General features: G+C 39.1%; 1 pseudogene; it reads right to left on the reverse strand.

Moving 5' to 3' along the window:
- Positions 1-1,980: 1,980 nt before the first annotated feature.
- LOC127099242 (uncharacterized) lies at positions 1,981-2,080 on the reverse strand (annotated as a pseudogene).
- Between the last annotated feature and the right edge of the window lie 7,094 nt (positions 2,081-9,174).

Here is a 9,174-nt window from a genome sequence, read left to right on the forward strand (position 1 = left end):
AAAGCAGTTACCAGCACCAATATAAATAGCTATCTCTAAAACCTAAAAGGGTTCCTCGGTTTTTCCACGCTCATATTGCCGAAGCTTTGCCAATTTTCTTTTCACGCTTTTGCTTATTTTTTCTTTTCCAGCAACTTAACATCGTTTATTTTATTTATTTCTTTTGCAAGTTCTACATTCTTTTTCCCTTGCAATTTACCTTTCCCCTTTTAGCATTTAGATATTTTTCGCATAATAGTTTCTACACCGGAAACTATTGTGCAACTTTTATCGGATCTAACCTTACGTTAGATTCTAGTTTTATTTCCTTGGTTTAATTTATTGTTTAATTGAAGAATCGAAGAACAAATCCTACCGGCTTGTGGTGGAGTGTTCAAGACTATTGTATTACGCATTCAGGTTCTTTAATCATTATTTAATATTTTGTTTTATTATTTATCTATATTATCTGCCTGGAATGAGTCTGTTTATGCATGATATGTATGCTTGTTTATTTAGCATGTCTGGCTAATTCGCCTAGGTATCGGTATGTAAAGTAAGCAGAATAAGGGATCAAGACTGAGTCGGTCTATTTAAACTTAAAATTAAAATCAATCTTTTTACGGTCTCAACTTACAGGTTTAATAACAAGATTTTTTAAAAAAGTAAAGGACATAAAGAAGTTAAAATCAATAGAGCGAGAGTTTGAGGTTTTAACTGGACAGTGTAAGTTAGGCATTAATTCTAGATCAGGGCGAGAGCAAGTTTTAGAGTTAATTAAATTCTGACCTTTTCCAAAAAGTATTTTTAAAGATTGAATGTGAGGACGAGAGTTAAGCATTTGGATTTAATTGTATAACCTAAGTCAACAGAGCGAGAGTTTGAGATAAGGGTGTTTAAAACGGTCAGTGTTTTCTTAAAAAAAGTTTCTGCAACTTTATTGCTTTCAAAATATGGTTTTTGACTTAATTATAAGTGACAGCTACATTAATATAAATCATGGTTTATTCAACAGAGCGAGAGTTTGAGATAAAACCTTTAACCAATAAAGTTAACTGAAACGATTTACTTTAAAACCAAGAAACCGACAAAGACTTGATTCCCTAGTTTTGACGAACTACATACCGATATCCGTTTTATTAATATTTAATCTAGATCTTAGTTTAGCCTTTAGTTTTTCCCCAAACAATCAAACATTTTTCACCTTAGATTTACGTAGTAACCTTAGATAACGGTATATCGATTCATAAGTCCCTGTGGGATCAATATCTTTTAAAACTACGCGATAGAACTGTGCACTTGCAGTTTGTATCCCATTCTCGACTCACGCAGTCGAGCGATCAAGTTTTTGGCGCCGTTGCCGGGGACTTTTATTTAATCGATATCGTAACTCTTCCGTTACGCTGTAGAGACTAAGGTTTCTTTTTCTTCTATTCTTTCTTTCGTTGATTTGTATGCCACGCACTCGCTCACAAGGCGAACCGCTCTATCTACGAATCAACGATATCGAACTATATCTCCGAGTCTTACGACGAATTCGGGAATATCGTGCTGAAAACAATCTCCCTCCTATCGAACTTCCTGATATCAAAAACCTTTTTCCTTCGATACCCGAGATGGCAGAACCAGCTCGTGCTCTTAGAGATTACGCCGCTCCATCGCAAGATGAACCACATTCAAGTATTGCTCCGCCCGCAATCGAAGCAAACAACTTCGAACTTAAACCTTCGCTGTTGCAGGCTGTGCAACAGAACCAATTCTCTGGAAATCTTACCGAAGATCCAAACCTTCATTTATCCGTATTTGTTCAATACGCTGATACTGTTAAAGCTAATGGTGTCACTTCAGAGGCAATTCGACTTCGTCTTTTTCCTTTCTCCTTAAGAGATAGCGCTAGAAGATGGCTTCAATCTCTTCCTTCCAACTCAGTCACCACCTGGAACGAGTTGAAGAAAGTTTTTCTTGCCCGATATTTTCCGCCAAGCAAAACAGCTATGTTAAGAGCCCAGATAAACAGATTTAAACAGAAAGACAACGAGTCTCTTTTCGAAGCATGGGAAAGATACAAAGACATGATGTGACTTTGCCCACACCATGGTTTGGAAGACTGGTTAGTAATTCACACATTTTATAATGGTCTCTTATACAACACAAGGTTAACAATAGACGCCGCTGCAGGTGGTGCACTAATGAACAAACCTTATGCTGATGCTTACCAGCTTATCGAGAGCATGGCCCAAAACCACTATCAGTGGGGAACCGAACGAACAACGGTGGAAAAACCTCAACCGAAAACTGGCATGTACGAGATAAGTAACCTTGATCACGTCAATGCAAAAGTGGATGCTTTGGTCCAGAAAATTGAAAGTTTAAACGTATCACCTCCAGCCGCCGTGGTTGCTATAACTCAGAATTGCGAGGTCTGTGGAATCCAAGGCCACACTCCTGCGGAATGTCAACTCTTGACTGGAATCCAAGCAGAGCAAGTAAACTATGCTCAAGGAAGCCCCTATTCGAATACCTATAACCCAAATTGGAAGAACCATCCAAACTTTTCATATAAGAGTAATAATGCTTTATACGCACCTGGACAGTCTCCAAATCAAGCCCCATCTATACCACCGGGATATCAGAAACCGAATCCATCCATGCCTAACAATAATACCCCTAGAAAATCCAACTTGGAAATCATGATGGAAAACTTTATAGCTTCCCAACAACAAACCAATAAAGATTTCTTAAACCAGAACATACATACTGGCGAACAACTTAAACAACTAGCAAGCAAAGTAGATGCCTTGGCTACCCATAACAAAATGCTGGAAACACAAATATCTCAAGTAGCTCAACAACAAGCACCTACTGCTGCACCAACTGGTACATTCCCTGGACAGCCCCAACCTAATCCGAGAAGCCAAGCTCATGCAATTATATTAAGAAGCGGAACGGAAGTGGAAGGACCGTCTGATCCAAGGATAGAAAACCAAAACCCTAAGAAATCAACTGAGGAAAGTGAACCTAAGGAAAGGAAGAGAGTAATAAGGAAACCCTAGAAAAGAAGGAACCTTATGTACCTCCACCACCTTACAAACCACCTATACCTTACCCTCAAAGGCTTGTTAAAACCAAAGATGCGGGCCAATTTAGAAAATTTGTTGATCTCCTTAAACAATTAAACGTTACAATTCCGTTTACCGAAGCTATTACGCAGATGCCCTCATATGCCAAATTCTTAAAAGAAATTCTTTCTAATAAGAGGAAACTTGAGGATAGCGAAACCGTTACACTCCCTGCCGAATGTAGCGCTATAATCCAAAACATGCCTCCTAAACTCAAGGATCCGGGTAGTTTCTCTATACCCTGTCACATAGGAAAATTTGTCATCGACAAAGCCTTATGCGATTTAGGAGCCGGAATTAGCGTTATGCCTTTATCCATATGTAAGAAACTGGAAATGGGAGAATTAAGACCGACCAAAATGTCCGTGCAACTAGCAGATCGTTCCATCAAATATCCTGTAGGAATCCTTGAAAACGTTCCCGTACGCATAGGTCAGTTTTACATTCCCACTGACTTCACAATTATGGACATTAGAGAAGATGATACTACACCTATTATACTAGGAAGACCATTCTTAGCAACTGCCGGTGCAATCATAGACGTAAAACGAGGACGACTCACCTTCGAAGTAGGTGAAGAGAAAATTGAATTCATTCTTTCCCAATTCTTGAAAGCACCTGCAATAGAAGATACATGTTACTTCATGGATATCATCGATGAATGCATAAAAGAAGCAGAGTTAGGAGAAGACAAATCATCAGACTATCTTTTAGAGGACAAATCTAACCAATGCTTAGCAATAACACCGGACCCTACGCAATGTCTTAACAAACCAACCCCTGATTTGAAAACACTTCCCAAAAATCTGAGATATGAATTCCTAGACTTAGAACTTGAACGACCTGTGATAGTTAATGCAGATCTAGGAAGACTCGAAACAGAAAAACTCTTACATATCTTAAGGAAATATCCAACCGCACTAGGATACCACATCACCGATCTTAAAGGAATAAGCCCTTCTATTTGTATGCACCGCATCATGTTAGAAGAAGACTGTAAAACCTCTAGGGAACACCAGAGAAGACTAAATCCGATCCTAAGTGAGGTAGTAAAGAAAGAAATAACCAAGTTATTGGAAGCAGGTATTATATATCCTATATCTGATAGCAAATGGGTCAGTCCTGTACACGTTGTACCAAAGAAAGGAGGCATAACCGTTATTGAAAACGAAAAAGGAGAAACTATAACTAAACGAATCGAATCGGGATGGCGAATGTGCATTGATTATAGGAAACTAAACAAAGCAACCCGAAAAGATCATTTCCCTTTACCATTCATTGACCAAATGTTAGAACGATTAGCAAAACATTCACATTTCTGTTATCTAGACGGTTATTCAGGCTTCTTTCAAATACCAATTCACCCTGATGACCAAGAAAGGACAACGTTCACATGCCCTTTTGGTACCTTCGCTTATAGACGAATGCCGTTTGGTTTGTGTAATGCCCCTGCGACCTTTCAAAGATGCATGATGGCAATTTTCGCCGACTTTCTCGAAAACATCATGGAAGTATTTATGGATGACTTTTCTGTATACGGACAAAGTTTCGAAGAATGCCTTGAAAACCTGGAAAGAGTTCTTGAGCGATGTGTAAAAGTAAACTTAGTACTTAATTGGGAAAAGTGCCACTTTATGGTACAAGAAGGAATTGTTTTAGGACACATCATCTCGAACAGAGGAATTGAAGTAGACAAAGCCAAAATAGAGGTAATCGAAAATCTTCAACCCCCAAGAACCGTGAGGGAAGTACGAAGCTTTTTAGGACACGCCGGTTTTTACCGACGATTCATCAAAGACTTCTCTAAGATAACTAAACCCTTAACCGAACTGTTGATGAAAGATGCCGAATTCATATTCGACGATAACTGTTTAAAAGCATTTCAAACTCTTAAACAAGCATTGATCTCAGCACCCATAATGCAGACACCAGACTGGAATGAACCATTCGAAATAATGTGCGATGCCAGTGATTATGCTGTAGGTGCTGTTTTAGGACAAAGAAAGGATAAAAAGCTTCACGTTATATATTACGCTAGCAGAACCCTGGATGAAGCGCAAATGAATTACGCCACTACCGAGAAAGAACTCCTAGCAGTGGTATTTGCGCTAGATAAATTTCGTTCTTACTTGGTAGGAGCCAAAATAATAGTCTACACTGATCACGCTGCTATCAGGTACCTTCTAACAAAAAAAGATGCTAAACCTAGACTCCTAAGATGGATCTTGTTGCTACAAGAATTCGACTTAGAAATCAAGGACAAGAAAGGAACTGAAAACGTAGTAGCAGACCACCTCTCTAGACTTGAGAACCTTGAACCGGAAAGAACATCAATTAATGATGATTTCTCGTATGACAAACTTATAGCTACTTTGGAAGAGAACAACTCCGACATGCAAGTAGAAACCACCTTAGCTATATCTGTCACACCATGGTACGCTGATCTAGTCAATTATTTAGCTGCCGGAATAGTTCCACCTACTATTTATCTTACCAGCAGAAGAAACGATTCTTCCACGACATAAAACACTATTACTGGGATGATCCCTTACTTTTCAAAAGAGGCCCCGATGGTATTTTCCGTCGATGTATACCCGAAGAAGAGGTAGAAAATATAATCCAACACTGCCACTCCGCTCCTTATGGTGGACACACAAGTACATCCAAGACCTGCTCTAAAATCCTACAAGCTGGCTTTTATTGGCCAACTATATGGAAGGACGTACATGCGGCTATTAAGGAGTGTGACAGATGTCATCGCACGGGAAACATATCTAGACGTGACGAGATGCCGCAAAAAGGTATTTTGGAAGTAGAGATTTTTGACGTGTGGGGGATAGACTTCATGGGACCTTTTCCATCCTCTTTTGGTAACAAATACATACTCGTGGCAGTTGACTACGTATCAAAATGGATCGAAGCTATAGCTTCTCCAACAAATGACACCCGAGTAGTAACTAGACTCTTTAAAAATATAATATTTCCGAGATTTGGCATCCCAAGAATAGTAGTCAGTGATGGTGGATCACACTTTATATCCAAGGTACTCGAAAAACTACTACTTAAGTATGGAGTGAGACATAGGATAGCGACACCTTACCACCCTCAAACCAGTGGACAAGTGGAAGTATCTAACAGAGAAATCAAGCAAATACTAGAAAAAACGGTAGCCACTTCAAGGAAAGATTGGTCATTGAAATTACCAGAAGCTTTGTGGGCATACCGAACTGCTTATAAAACCCCCATAGGGACGACCCCATTTAAGCTCATTTATGGAAAATCCTGTCACCTCCCGGTAGAATTAGAACATAAAGCCTATTGGGCTATTAGAAATTTAAATTTGAATTATAAAGTCGCCGGTGAAAAGAGAATCCTTGACATAAACGAATTAGAGGAACTCAGAAGAGACGCCTATGAAAATGCCAGAATCTATAAAGAAAGAACAAAACAATGGCATGACAAGCGTATATCAAGGAAAATCTTCAAGCAAGGCGACGCAGTACTTTTATTTAACTCTAGACTAAAGTTATTCCCGGGAAAACTACGATCCAGATGGTCAGGGCCTTTTCATATCACTAAAGTATTTCCCAGTGGAGCGGTAGAAATAAAAGGACAATCTACAGAACCGTTCACCGTAAACGGGCAACGTCTGAAACACTATCACTATGCGGAAACCAACGAGGATTCGCAAATCCTACACTTAGACGAAACGCCCCCAGGACCTATAGATTATATTTAACAGTTTCTTTGTCGAGCTTGCGACATTTAAACAAAGCGCTTAGTGGGAGACAACCCACAAATTAATTTGTTATTTTATTATTCTATTATTATCATTTCCCTATTTCTTTCTTAATTATTCTTTTAATTTCTGTTTAATATTCATTCTCGATTTATTCAAAAAAATAAATAATAATAATATAATATAATAATAATTTTCTCTTCCTCCTTCGGCATTTGGCCAAATCCTGACTTAAACTCATGTTTTCTTTTCTCTAGCTAACACTAACCAGATGGGACATATTGATCGTATGGGTATCAAGTTCAGAGGAATGGCTCAGAAACAAAAGTTTGAAGAACTAGCCGCTAGAGAGATGCTACCTAGTTTATATGCTGATGATTGGGCTATGACTGCCCTTGGACTGAGACAGAGTGTCCTGTATTTGCTGAATCAGATAGGATGGGAGACCTCCCCTATCCTGAGACATCTCACCACCTACCGGAGACTCACACTAGAATTCCTTAGCTCATTAATCTATCTACCCAGCCATGGAAAAGGAATTAGCAGAGGATTTATCCAGTTCAGAATGTTCAATATGGAGTACCAATTTAATATTAGAGACTTCACCAACCTTTTGGGTTTCCCTACCTCCTTTGATACATTCACTGTAAGCCAGGAAGAACTTTTTGAATATAGAGAGCTTGAACACTTTTGGGGTAAGCTGACTGGAAATGATGAGCCCGAAGAACATGAGTTTCTCTCTGGAGACATACATAATCCGGCTTTTCGCTATTTCCATAAGATCCTGACCCACACTTTATTTGGGGAGAAGCCAAACAGTACTTCAGTTTCACGTGATGAACTTTTCATCATATTTTGTGCTTCCCAGAACCGTCCAGTAAACGGTGCCACTTTTATGTTAGCTAATTTGGACTACCTTATCCAGGATGAGCGAGCACCCATTAGAATAGGCGGTTTAATAACTATGATAGGTAATGCCATTGGATTACGTCAGCCTATGCTTGACCTTAGCCCTTTTTGTGGCATTACTACTATGAGTATACCTTTCCTCTTCAACACTATGTTTATAGCAAACCCAGGGTCTGATGAGTTTGAGCTTATTATTGATAACCAGGTTCTCTGCCTATTCACCATGCCCGATCCTAGGACTAGTGTTCATAACCAAAGGAACTGGCTCTATAACCTGAATGAAACCCCAACTCCTGCTGGATCCACTGAATCCATCCAGGATTATGAGATTTGTAATGACTATGAGAATTATGTTGACCAGATCTCTCATGCTGAATCTGACCCTCAGACACCATCCGGCTATCATGATATTGACCCTCCTCCTCAGCCTGTTCCGACCGAAGAATCAGCCATACCTGACCTCCGACATCATATGCCCGGAACTGATTATAACACCGCCATTGAAGCTTTGATGTCAGAACAAGACGCCCTCAGAGGAGAATTTACTAACATGAGAGACGAAGTTCTAGGATACATGAGCAGTATGACGAATCAGTTTCACGAATTGCTACATCATGTTAACTCTTTTGCTCCTCCGGCCAGAGATCGTACAGAGGGATAGAGTTTAGTTATTTTTCTAAGTTATTTAGTTTCAAGTTAGATTATTTATTAATGTTATTTGAATTCATGTTTATTTCTCTTTCATTTCATTATTTTCCTTTCCTGTATTACATTATGATCATTTTTATTGAAGTTGTTTATTTAATTTTATTATGCAAAAGCTATTATGCTCTACTGTTGCTTCCTATGAATTATTACTATACAAAGCAGATTAAGCGTGCACAATAAATTAAATTGCAGACTAAACTGATCATAAGCAAAACAAAACTAATAAATTCACCAACCAAAGTAATTCTGTGAAGCGCCACTGAGGCCTTTCCAAAAAGGAAAGTGTGACGAGCGTCACACTATCCATAACGGCCGGCACGCTTAGTGCCTGTTACGAGCGTCACATCCCTGTGACGAGCGTAACACTCCTCAGACTAGTGAACGTTAAGGAGCCGTTGGAGACGAACGTTACACCTTTAACTTTTTACCTTCCCCATTCATTTTTCATTTAACCACACTAAATTACTTTTCAACCACTTTTTCTTTCCACCTTCCAAATTCTTCTCCTATAAATACCCACCAAACCTTCCTTCATTCACCACAAACAATTCTCTCCTATCCAATACATTTCTTTTTCTTTCCAAATCACCCCTTCAAAATTCATCACAATGGCGAGAAATCAGAATTTCGGAAACATCATCTTCCGATCCGTAGATGATAATTATCAGAGGGAGCAATTCGAGCGTTTCCAACAGCGAGGCGTCGTTTCCACCAGGTACC

Source organism: Lathyrus oleraceus, chromosome 6 (genome assembly GCF_024323335.1).
Source record: "Lathyrus oleraceus cultivar Zhongwan6 chromosome 6, CAAS_Psat_ZW6_1.0, whole genome shotgun sequence".
Classification (NCBI taxonomy): domain Eukaryota; kingdom Viridiplantae; phylum Streptophyta; class Magnoliopsida; order Fabales; family Fabaceae; genus Lathyrus; species Lathyrus oleraceus.